Below are 12,236 nucleotides of genomic sequence, written 5' to 3'. Positions count from 1 at the left end.
TTAAAAAAATTAAGAAAAACAAAAAAAGATGGGGTGCCTGGGTGGCTCAGTCAGTTAAGCATCTGGCTTTTACTTTCTGCCCAGATCATAATCTCACAGTTTCATGCGTTTGAGCCCCACCTCGGGCTCTGCACACTGACCATAAGGAGACTGCTTGGGATATTCTCTCTCTCTCTCTCTCTCTCTCTCTCTCTCTCTCTCTCTCTGCCCCTCTCCCCTTGTGTGCTCTGTCTCTTGGAAAATAAGCAAACCTAAACAAACAAAAAGGTACCACTGTAGTGAGTGGCACTGACGAGGAAGAGTGGCAGAACACGGGAAATCTCTGTAACTTTCGATGTTACTGTAAACCGAAAACTGCTCTAAAAAAAGAAATCCTGGAAACAAGAAAAAAACTGCCCAAGAACGAACTCCAAATTGAGGAGCTCTGGTTGTCGCAGGAGCCGGAGAAGGGACAGTCCAGCCACTATGGCACTGCTCTGGCCATGAGGAGCTCAGGCGTGGAGTGCCATGGCAACGAGGAAGACGAAACATCCTGGAGCCTCCAAAGAATGTCACTCGTCATGGTTGCAAAGCTGTGACTAAAGGACGCGGTCCGATGAGGAACATCTTTACCCGACCGGGAGAAGAAGAAATCGGAGGAAGGAATGCACGCACGTGGCTGGAGGTCCGCCTCAGGCACCCCCAAGCCACGTGACCAGCCCTAGCCAATGAGACGCCCGCGGAAGCCGGTAAGAGCCTGCGCACGAGCTTCCGCTCCCCTCCCCAGGCCCATCAGGCTGTGCGGTGAGGATGTGACCGTCAGCGTCCAGCCGTCTACCTGGCCGTGTCGTGGCCCAAGGGACGTGACGTGTGAGCGAGAAGTAAACCTTTGGTGTTTAAAGCCACTCACGTTTTAGAGTCGTTCCCACAGCCCAGTCTAACTTCACCTGATGGGGGGGGGGGAGTGCAGCGAGGGACCTCCTGGGGGGGAGGGGGGTTTTCGGAAGAGTCCGTAGCGATGCGGCTTAGTAAACAGCCACAGGAGTGCCGTCTCGTCCCTGCAGCAACGAGGACTCTAATTTGTAGGATGCACGCTCTTGCCCAAGGGCCCCACGCAGCCCACAGATCGGCGTTGTTTTGGCCAAGATAAAGGTTAAAAGATTTCCACGTGGGAGACGGGCGGTGCGGGATTTATCCCCCTCTTAGCTAGAGGGCCCACTGCGGCCTGTTCTGGCAGCGTCGCTGGACTCGTGCGTTTGCCTGGGAGCCCCCGAAGGCATTTGGGTTTGCAGCCTCCCTCCCCCCCCCCCCCGCCGCCACCGTTGGTCGGTGCGTCAAACCCATCGAGAGAGCGCTACCCTTCTCATTAAATAGACGAGAAAACAGACGCCCTCAGAGGTCAAGAGGCGGCCGCGCAGTGACACAGCAGGTCAATGGCAGAGCTGGGGCCTGAACCCCGGGGCTCACGAGGCTTCTCTGCCGGGCAGGACGCCCGACCCCGGAGACAGCTGCCTTCTGCGACTGCAATCATCCTAGGAGGTTAATCTATTGATTGCAGACTCTATTGTCTAATCAGCCCACACACTGCCTGAGTTTATCACCAAGCAAATTCCCATTTGTTTTAAACAGGAAAATCACACCATCCTGCAATGCCTTGAACCAAACTCTGCAGTCTCAACAAACAGCTTGCCTTTTAAATCCATAAGCTAAACACAAATCTCTTTGCATTCTCGCAGCCAAGCCGTTGCGGCTCTTTTTCTGAGTCTGAACTTCTTCGTGATAAAGACAGCCGAGCGGGGGAAATTAAAGAAGCAACTACGACGAAATGGCTCCAGGGTAAACTATTAAGCGCCAAAGGCAATGGGCAAGAGACTGTGTGTGGAATGATCCCATTTGCATAAATGGAAAACTAAGAAATTTATTTACAGGTATTATGTGTATTTATATTTATACATGCAAAAATGTCTCTAAGGATATGCTTGAAACATTACAGTCCTATCTGGAGAGCAGACTGGGGGGTCAGGAGTGGGAGGGGGGCAGCCACTGCCGGTGCCCCCAGCCCTCAGGCCCCGTCAACACAACCACTGCCCTCATGACTTGGCTTGAAGCGTCGTTGGGGCCACAGAGCCTTCCCAGGCCATGCTCTGGGTGGGTGGAAATGCTCGAGAATTAACGCCCCCTGAGAGCCACCCTCCATCAATGACTGGTGGAAATTAATGGAGAAATACACCAAGTCCTGTACCCCCTGAGTGGGACGATTCTGAGATCATCCGTGTGTGCTCTGCACGGATCACCAGAGTTCCCTGCGTCCCTGGGCTCTAGGTGCTCACAGTGCGGCCCTGTTCTTTTCTGGCTCTCTTCCTTTCAGGTCTCATCTTCCCCCCTCCCTGACCCTTCCCAGTAAATTCCACACCCTGTCTCAAGGCTGGTTTCTGAAGGAACAACGCTATCGAATACCAACGTCTTCAATGAAATGGTGGAAATGTTCAATGTCCGCACTTTCCAGGACGGTGGCTACTAGCCACGTGTGACGCTTAAATGGAAATTACTTTAGAATGCAGTTCTTTAGTCACCCTGGCCACACTTCGTATGTTCCGCAGCCACATGGATGGCACAGAACAGATCATTGCCGTCATCCGACAAAGTCGTATCGGACAGTACTGGTTTGCGGTCGGCATTGGTGGAAATGAGTGTAGATTTGTACCAGGTGCAGCGAGAAGCAAGCTGAGGTTTTGAAAGGGGGAAAGGATATGATCTCACCTCTCCGAGTCCCTCTGCCGTCCGTGTGTGGGGTCTGTGTGCGAAGCCTGGCTCTGACTCAAGTACTCTCTGACATCTGTTACCAAATTTCTTTTTAAGTTTTTTAAAAAAGTTTATTTATTTGAGAGAGAGAGAGCGAGCGAGCACGGGTGCAAGAGAGAGGTGGGGAGGGTCAGAGAGGGAGAGACAGAATCCCAAGCAGGGTCCACACTGTCAGTGCAGAGTCCAATGTGGGGCTTGATCTCACAAACCTTGAGAGCATGACCTGAGCCGAAATCAAGAGTCAGACACTGAACCGACTGAGCCACCCAGGTGCCCCAGGTGTGGCCAAATCTTAATCTTTTCCGTTCTCAGCTGAGAAGGAGGCTGCTAGCCCAGGAGACCAAAGCACCCCTCCCTCCAGGGGGACACAGCCCCTGGCCAGCACACTCTGGGCCCCTACAGTGCCACAGAATAGGGCCCACCTCACAGGTCTGCACAAGTCTGGTGGAAGGGCATGGCTTTTGAACTTTAAAAGCCTGGAAGAGGTTCTTCTTTGCTCTACTTTCCCATCTCAACCCTTCCCTCTGTAATAAGCACAGACAGAAGGGCAGGGCTCCAATTTGTGAGTTTGTGGGAAGACCAAAGGAGTAAGGAAATACCAGGGAAAACATTAAAAAAATTTTTTTTAATGTTTATTTGTGAGAGAGAGATGGAGGGAGAGAGAGACAGAGTGTGTGTGGGGGGGGGGGGGCGGGGAAGGACAGAGAGGGAGCCACAGAATCCCAAGCAGGCTCCAGGATCTGAGCTGTCAGCACAGAGCCCGACACGGGGCTCGAACTCACGGACCTTGAGATCATGACCTGAGCTGAAGTCAGACGCTTAACTGACTGAGCCACCCAGGTGCCCCCAGGAACAACATTTTTTATAAAAACAACACTAATAATACTATAAGTCAAAAATATGGCCTTCCCATGTTAGTATTAATTTTCAGATAACACAGATATTTTAAGGGAATCAATGATCATCCCATCTCTTTTTCTGTATATGCCTGGACAATGGCCTACTTATGTGATTATGCCCATTTAATGACAAACATGGCTTTCTCCAGGCTGTTTAACTGTAGCAATGCAATTTATGAGGATGGCGAAGTTCACGGCCACGTACAGTATCTAAATATTGGGCAATTCCGTCTTGTGAACTGTCCAGAAAAGGGGAATCCATAGAGACAGAAAGTAGATTGATTGGTGGTTGCGAGGGTGAGGAGACTGAAGAGAAAGGGAATGTTAACGAGTTCGGGGTTTCTTTTCAGGGTGATGAAAATGTTCAAACGTTGATCGTGGTGGTGGTTGCACAGCTCTGTGAACGTGCTAAAAAACATCACTAAATTGCACATTTTATTTTTTTATTTAAAAAAGTTTTTAGGTTTATTTCTTTATTTAGAGAAGTAGCACAAACGGGGAAGGGGCAGGGAGAGGGAATCCCAAGGAGGCTCCGCATCAGCAGCGCAGGGCCCGACACGGGGCTCGAACTCACAAACCATAAGATCGTGACCTGAGCCGAAGCCAGACGCTTAACTGTGCCACTGAAGTGCCCCAAATCATACATTTTAGATGGGTAAATTGTACGGGATGTGGATTATATCTCAACAAAGCTGTTATAAAAAAGGCTGATAGGGCACCTGGGTGGCTCAGTTGGTGGTTGGGAGTCCAACTTCGGCTCAAGTCATGATCTTACAGTTCGTGGGCTCGAGCCCCAAGTCGGGCTCTGTGCTGACGGCTCAGAGCCTGGAGCCTGCTTCAGATTCGGTGTCTTCCTCTCTCTTTGCCCCTACCCCACTCGCATTCCGTCTCTCTTTCTCTCAAAAATAAATAAACATTAAAAAAATTTTTTAAAAGGCTGAGAAATATGAAGAAGGTCTTATAAAATGGATGGGTCCGGAGGGCATGATGCTCAGTGAAATAAGTCAGAGAAAGACAAATGCCACCTGACTTCAGTTATATGTGGAATCTCAAAACCAAAACAAATGAATAAACAAAAAGCAGAACCAGACCCATAAATACAGAGAAGGAACAGATCGTTGCCAGGGGAGAGTGGGGTGGGGACATAGGCAGAATGGGCAAAGGGGTGTGGGAGATATGGGCTTCAGTTCGGAATGAGTAAGTCGCGGGGATGAAAGGTACGGCCTGGGGAATACGGTCACTGGTAGTGTAATAGCGCTGCATGGTGACAGATGGCGGCCACCCTTGTGGCGAGCACAGCGTAACGTATAGAGCTGTCGAATCACTGTGTGGTACACTTGAAATTAATGTAAGGTGTCAACCACTTGGAGGGAGGGAAGGAAGGAAGGAAGAAATACAAAGAAGGTCTTGTCTACGGTGAGAAAGAGATTCTCCACTATGGCTCTATAACTAATCTTTGACCACCTCAGGGCTTTTTCTGCGTTTCCACCTAACGTAGACAGTAGCTTCTCAATCCTCTGTTAAGAAAGCTCTTCGTAGGTAAGCTTGAACTCTCTAGCTACTCTTCCTCAGAGTATAACCGTCTGCATGATTTCAAGGGATTCTTTACCATGTTTCCGTTGGCCTCATAGCACTGGAGGCATTCCCTCCCGTCTTGAACACTTTTCAACTTTTACAATTCCTTTCCATACCCTTTCTGTGAAACAGAGAGGATTTATCAATCCTGTGGTGACCCCAGCCGTATTCTAATTAGCTCGGCTTCGGCTAGTTTGCCTGGCTTCCCGATCTGGATGTTCCCTTTCAGGAAAATCAGAAACTCTAGAGAGCTGAAATGTCATCTTTTTTGACTTAGGTGTACAACAGTTAGTGTTCGAACCCGCTGACTAGTTGACAGCTACCTTTCCTGCCCCTGGGCGAGGTCTTTTACTGTTTGCATCTGTACTGCATGAGAGCTCGCCTTCCGGGCTGTCAGGTGCTGGGGAGAGCAAAGCAAGCCTCCGCCCTCAAGGAGCTGCTGTCTACCTGGGGATACCGGTGAATGCGAAAGAAAGGATTCTCCTCTGTAACCCTACCCCTGCTCAGCCATTCATTAACTCTGGGAAGAGATGAGATCCGGAAATAGAGAAAATAAGAGTCACCTTTGGGCTCTTGGGTTCCAACAGCCTCACGCCCGGGAGGGATAAGTGGAACTCCTATGTGCAAATAGCATAGACTTTGGAGAACAGGAGATCAGTTTCAACAGTGTGTTGTCACCCTCTCTCAGCCATTCCCCAGTCTCCTGTCCCAGGAGGGGCAGTTGCCAGAGGGGCAGTTACACAAGCAGATACATTTTGGGTTTTGTAACCCTTCCCCCAGAAAAGCCGGAGGCAAGAGAGGACAGAAAGAAGCTGTGACAGACACCAACGGTTGTCCTGAACCCTGATGCTGTTCAGGTATTGGGTGACAATGTGTTGAGCTCCAGGGAGTGAATCGTCGTTGTTCTAATCCAGCCATGGTGATCCCGCCCTTTGCCAGCGGGTGGTTTAGGGGTGCCATGTGACCCAGTTCTGCCCAATGAGTTATTAAGGAGAAGAGTTCTGGAAAGACTCTTCCTCCTTGGAAGAAAGCAAAGGACCACTCCTCCCTGCTTTGGATGTGGTCATGAGACAATGTGATACTTAGTGCCAAGCAAATATTTTATGACTAAGAGCAGGAAGCCAAGAGAACGGCAAAGAAGTAGCCTGTCTGCTTCCAACCTTCTTGTCACGTGAGATGATTCAATCCATATTTTTAAGCCACTTGACTTGCAGCCAAAAGCTTTCTAATTAATACGGACCTGACCTAGGTATCCCAGAAGAGGTTGTGTCTCGCCTCCTGGGTGGAATCCTGTGGCAGGAGTAAGACCCTAGAAAAATCATGGCCCCTTGGTCTGTGGCAAATGGGTCTCGGGCAGCCAGGCATGGGCACAAAAGCATGTTCCCCATGTGTCTGAGGGTGGCAGAGGTGGACAGGGTCTTAGGAAGCCCCACAGATGTTCCTATGGAGTCCCTCAAAAAATAACTACTGGGGAGCCTGGCGGGGGGGGGGGGGCTCAGTCGGTTAAGCATCCGAGTCTTGATTTCAGCTCAGGTTATGATCTCCTGGTTTGTGCATTCGAGCCCCAAGTTGGGCTCCGTGCTGGCAGCACAGAGTCAGCTTGGGATTCTCTCTCTCCCTCTCTCTCTCTGCCCCTACCCTGCTCGTGCTCGCTCGCTCTCTCTCTCTCTCTCTCTCTCTCTCAAAATAAATAAACTTTAAAGATAAGTATTAAAAAAACCACATTGCACAAATCTGTCTTCATTTCTTTTTGAAATCAATTATTATTTATTTATTTACTTATTTATTTTGAGAGAGAGTGCACACGCACGTGTGGGGGAGTGGGGAAGGGGCAGAGGGAGAAGGAAAGAGATAATCTCCAGCAGGCTGCACGCCCATCACAGAGCCCGATGCAGGGATAGATCTCACGATGGTAAGATCGTGACCTGGGCCGAAATCAAGAGTCTGGCGCCTCACCAACTGAGCCACCCGGGGCCCCCCTGTCTACGTTTCAGCAGAGCCCAGTGAATACTTTGTCGGGGGGTTGGCACTGCTTCTGAGGACCAGCATTTGGGAACAGCACGTGGAGACCACACCCCAGTGATCCATTTCCAGCTCATTGTGGCAGAGACTGTTGGTTGTCTCCCAATATCCAGTGTCCCTTCTTCCATAGTCATAGGAACTGTGATTTTTAGCTGGACCTATGGAGACACCATGTTTCCTAGCCTCCCTTGCAGTTAGATGTGGCTGTGTGTCTATGTCCTGGGTAATGAGGTGTGAACGAAAGTGTCCCATGGCTGCTGTCAGGCACCTCCTTCAAAAGACAGCAGGCACATACCGTGGTTCAGTTTTCTTCTTCACCCCTTGCCTCTTCTGCTGCCCAGAATTCCCATGTGGTGGCTAGAGTCCCAATCATCTCACACCATAGATGGAAGGTCGCACCCTGGGGATTGGGGAGCAGTGAAAGGAAGGGAGCCTGGACCCTTGAGGACTGCAGGAAGCACAACAGCCACACCAGCTCTGGACTGCCCTGCCCTAACTTTTACACGAGGAGCAAGGTTCTGTCTTCTTAAACTACTGTGATTTAGAGTCTTGCTTTACCGACAGCGGCACCTAATCCTCTTTGAGACATGTAGCCATCAGCCATGCTGTGAGAAAGCCCCGGGGTCAGGCCAGTCAGGATCTGGGCTATTCAAGATGGAGGACGGCCATGGCAGTTTCCTCCCATTATTGACTCACATCCTCTGCCCACTGTAGTCGCATTTATAATAACTCACTTTGTCTGACGTTCCTGCTTCCCTGCATGTATCATTTTTCTTTCTGTTTTCTGTTGCGAGCGCTTCATGAGATGTTTCAAGCTTTTAAAAAAAAAAAAAAATGTGCGGTAGAAAATAGAAGTTGTTACCGAACAGATACAAGTGGCAGAGAATCTCATTATAACCACGCATGAAGTGAAAAGCAAAGGGGTATAAGAATCAAGTTTCTAAAAAGAGCCCATAAAAGGCACTACTGTTCTGTCTGTGGCTCCTTCCGCTTTCTCTGGGGTAAATGGCATTCCCTGTGCAATGGAGACATGCACATCTGTTATTTCTGTTCTAGAATATAGTGTGTCTCTTCAGGTCACAAAAGTCCATTGTTGCCCAAGTTATGAGGAGAAGAGTATGAATCTATCATGAGCATTTTCCAGTACACAGCACTTTCCTGTCATCTTTCCAGTAAAACAGTTCTGGGTACTAGCTGGGAAAGCAAATTTCTGGTACCACATTCTGTCCTCTGTTCTTAGACCCGTTCCATATAAGGAAACAAATATACTGACCACAAATTGGGCATTGTTTGAGATTTTCACAGTAACGTGTTAGATTATGTTACGAACCTAAGTAAGACAGTCCATAGAAATAATAATCATCTGTGGGGTTTAAGAGCCTAATAAATTGCAACCCTCCTTCTACCCAAGTTTAAGACCAACTGAAAAATAAATTCAAGAGTCCAACAAGTGGAGATAGAAATAATCAGCATTGTTGATGACCGAAGAATGTGGCCTTAAATCCAGGGGCCAACAGACTTTCCAATACATTCTCGCCGACTTGAACCTAAGTGTGGGCTCTGCTATTTCTGGGGCAGTGCCCATGCCATAAGCTTCTCTCATAATGGAGAGCAAAACAGAGTGGACCCTTTATGTGGGCAGACAAATCTGGAAGAGAACTCAAGAAACCCTGAGCCAAGCATGCTCACCTCCTTCTTCCAAATTCACCAATTAGATGGGCCATTCCTTCTCGGAGGAGGGATGGTTAGTGGGGTGGGGGCGTGGGCAGAAGCTGGACTCAGACACATGTCCTTTTCCCACTTGTAGCAGACTCAGTTCTTGCCCCATCTCTACCCGCCAGGACTTACCACTTAAGGCTGACTTCCGACTGTCTGTATTAACATCTCTTTTCCCAAGGGCTTTCTCCAAACTACAGAATCAGCAGTGCACAACCAGTGACTGATGGGGGTTGATTAATTCCCAGCTCCCTTGCCTATATCACATAGATGACTGAGGTGCCTGTTCTATGCCGCTTCCCAGAACTTTCTGGTAGGATGCAGCCTCAGTCACCCACAGTGATGCCCTGCTCAATCACACACGGTTGGCTGCCTTTCTTCCCCATCTCACCTCTACCATGTCCCCAGTGCTTTCAGGAGTCACCACCCAAGTAAACTGCTTTTGTCATCTGGTTATCTCGAGATCGTCTAGAGCGGGGGTCAGCAAACTTTTTCTCTAAAGAACCAGATAGTGAATCTTTTAGGCGTTGCAACTATTCAGCTCCAACATGGCAGCACGAGAGGCAGACAGGCACAAAGACAACACATGACAAAAACGGGTGTGGCTGTGTGCCAGTAAAGCCTTTTATTTACAGAACCAGGCAGTGGGCTGGGTTTGGTTGGTGGGCCAGGTCAGAGTTTGCTGACGCCTGATCTAGGGCCATCGAGCTCCACCATCCTCTGTGTTAGTTCCCCACAGCTGTGGCACACATTGCCACAAACTAACTTAGCAGTTTAAACACAAATTTCTTATCTCACAATTCCACGGAGGGCACAACTCTGGAATTACCTTGTGTCAGAGGGAAGAAAAACCTCTATCTCTTTTAAGCCGTTTTTTGGGGATTTGCTTTATATACAACTTCGTAACTGAAGGAGAGGGACTCGATAACTTTTCCTGGGTCACCTTGTAGCTATAGATTGGGAATGCAAACCGAGCTCTCTCGGGCTACAGTAGGCTTGGGGCCAATCATCCGTGTCTGTGGATTGGAAAGTGGGAATGTCTCTTTAATTGGGAGACGAAAATGTCCTTTGATCTCATGGACTTAAATCAGGCCTTTATTTCATACATTCTCTTTTGATTCCAGCTTCCTGCCTCTGGAAAGGTCTTTTTGTTATTGCTAACAAAGATAATATGAATGAGGAGTAAACTACCTTCCATAGTTGAAGTCATTTCAGTAGAGATGAATGTCATTAAAGACTTTTTTTTTTCATATTTTTGAAAGGTTATTTGTTTGAGAGAGAGAGCGGGAGACAGAATCCCAAGCAGGCTCTGCACTGTCAGCACAGAGCCTGATGTGGGGCTCAAACCCACGGAATCGCAAGATCATGACCTGAGCCGAAGTCAGATGCTTAACTGACTGAGCCACCCAGGCGCCCCGAACCTCATTCCTTAGAATTAAGACAATTTTTAGAGTGAAATTTAGCTTGTGTGTGTGTGTGTGTGTGTGTGTGTGTGTGTGTGTGTGTGTGTTTTACTGTTATAATACATGTGACACATGCACAGTGCAAGAAATGAGAACCAGAAAGGAGCTACAAAATGAGAGGCGCAGTTTTGTCTCCCCAACATAGACCTAACTCCCACTACCTGCTACATTATAGATCTTTCCAGAACCCTTTTTATACATATACAATAATATATACGCATGTCCACTCTATCACAAATAGAAATATACTACATGTGTTGTTTGCATTTACTGAATCTTGTATCACATAATCACATATAAGATCCCAAGTAATTTATTAAATGGCTGTAGAATATTTCCATTGTATGGATGCAGAATGGTTTATTTAACTGGTGTTTCCTTATGATTGGACAATCGGGGTTTTATTTTTTAATGCAAATAATTCTACAGGGTATATCCTTGATCTTTTTTCCTTGTCTCCATAGTACAAGTTCCTAGATGTGGACCTGCTGGGTCAGAGAGCATTGTCCAGCTTTAATTTTCAGAGATATTGCCAAAGTGCTCTGCAAAGAGATCGCCCGAAACTGCCCTCTCCCAGCAGTGAGAATGCGTATGTCTCTTCTTTGCCAGTGTAGCTGTTAACAAATTGGTGGATCGTTGCCGATCTGATAATGAAAAAAAATGTATTTTCTTGATATTTTAATCTGCATGTTTAAAAGTATAAGTGAAAGTAAGCCTTTTGTCACTATTTATTGGCCACTGGGATTTCTTGTTCTGAGAACTGCTTATTCATGTCTTGTCCCATTTTTCTGTGAGGTTCTTCATCTTTTTCTTATTGATTTAGTAAGAGCTTTTTGCAACTTTCAGAAATTAGTCATAAGTCATATATCTTGAAAAGTTCTTACTAGTACGTGTTGTCTTTTAACTCTGTCTGTGGCAGTTTTCCCTACAAGAGCTTCTTTGTTTTTTGTGAAATTTATTAATCTTTTCCTACATCTCTTCTTAGTCTTGTGTCCTGCATAGAAAGCTTGTCCCCATGATTACAAATTAGTCCCACCAAATTGTAGTGTTGGATTTTTTTTCCAGATACAGTAAAACCTTGGTTTGCGAGCATAATTCATTCCGGAAACATGCTTGTAATCCAAAGCACTTGCGTATCAAAGCGAATTTCAAGAACCATTGGCTCAGTTGTGATCATGTAATGTTCGGCATCACCTACTACTCGTATTGTAAGACATCGCTCGCTTATCAAGTTAAAATTTATCAGCAATGTCTGCTGGTCTTGCGGAACACTCACAGAACAAGTTGCTCACAACCCAGGGTTTTACTGTGTATCTTTGGTTCCCTGGTGTAAGAGGAGACATAGAGTTTTCATCTTGTTTTCTCCAAGTGACTAGACCAGTATTCCAAACCCGTTTATTGAATAATCCATCTTTTCTTGTCTTGATTTCTTACGTGACTGTCATTGTGTTTCCAATTCTCGTATGGATTTGGGTCTATTTCCAAACCCCGTTCTCTTCTTCTGCTCAAGTTATTCTTGGTCCAGAAATCCAACTGTTTTAATTAGTTTTGCTTTATAACCTATTTTACTATGTAGTAAAGCTAATCACCACCCCTTACCTGTTAATCATTCCCCCCCCCCCCCCCAGGGTTCCAGCTATTCCACATGCTTATTTAAACCAATCAGTGTTGACTGGGCAACTCCTAAGTACCAGGCCGTGGTCTAAGCACTGGGGATACAGCAGTGACCAGAACAGGGAAAATATCTGCCCACGTGGTGCTTACGTTCTAGCTGCATGAG

At 47.3% G+C, this 12,236-nt stretch overlaps 1 long non-coding RNA gene across 1 annotated transcript in view; it reads left to right on the top strand.

The window, feature by feature from the left end:
- The first annotated feature begins 769 nt into the window (after positions 1-769).
- The window catches only part of LOC128311556 (uncharacterized), a 34,375-nt gene continuing 22,908 nt past the window's right edge, over positions 770-12,236 (top strand). Inside the window, exons 1-3 of the long non-coding RNA XR_008290018.1 lie at positions 770-860; positions 1,716-1,907; positions 10,921-11,035. This is a non-coding gene — a long non-coding RNA (uncharacterized LOC128311556). The remainder of the gene's footprint in view (positions 861-1,715; positions 1,908-10,920; positions 11,036-12,236) is intronic.

This window comes from Acinonyx jubatus, chromosome X (genome assembly GCF_027475565.1).
Source record: "Acinonyx jubatus isolate Ajub_Pintada_27869175 chromosome X, VMU_Ajub_asm_v1.0, whole genome shotgun sequence".
NCBI lineage: Eukaryota > Metazoa > Chordata > Mammalia > Carnivora > Felidae > Acinonyx > Acinonyx jubatus.
This window is presented reverse-complemented; position numbering and strand designations above follow the sequence as displayed.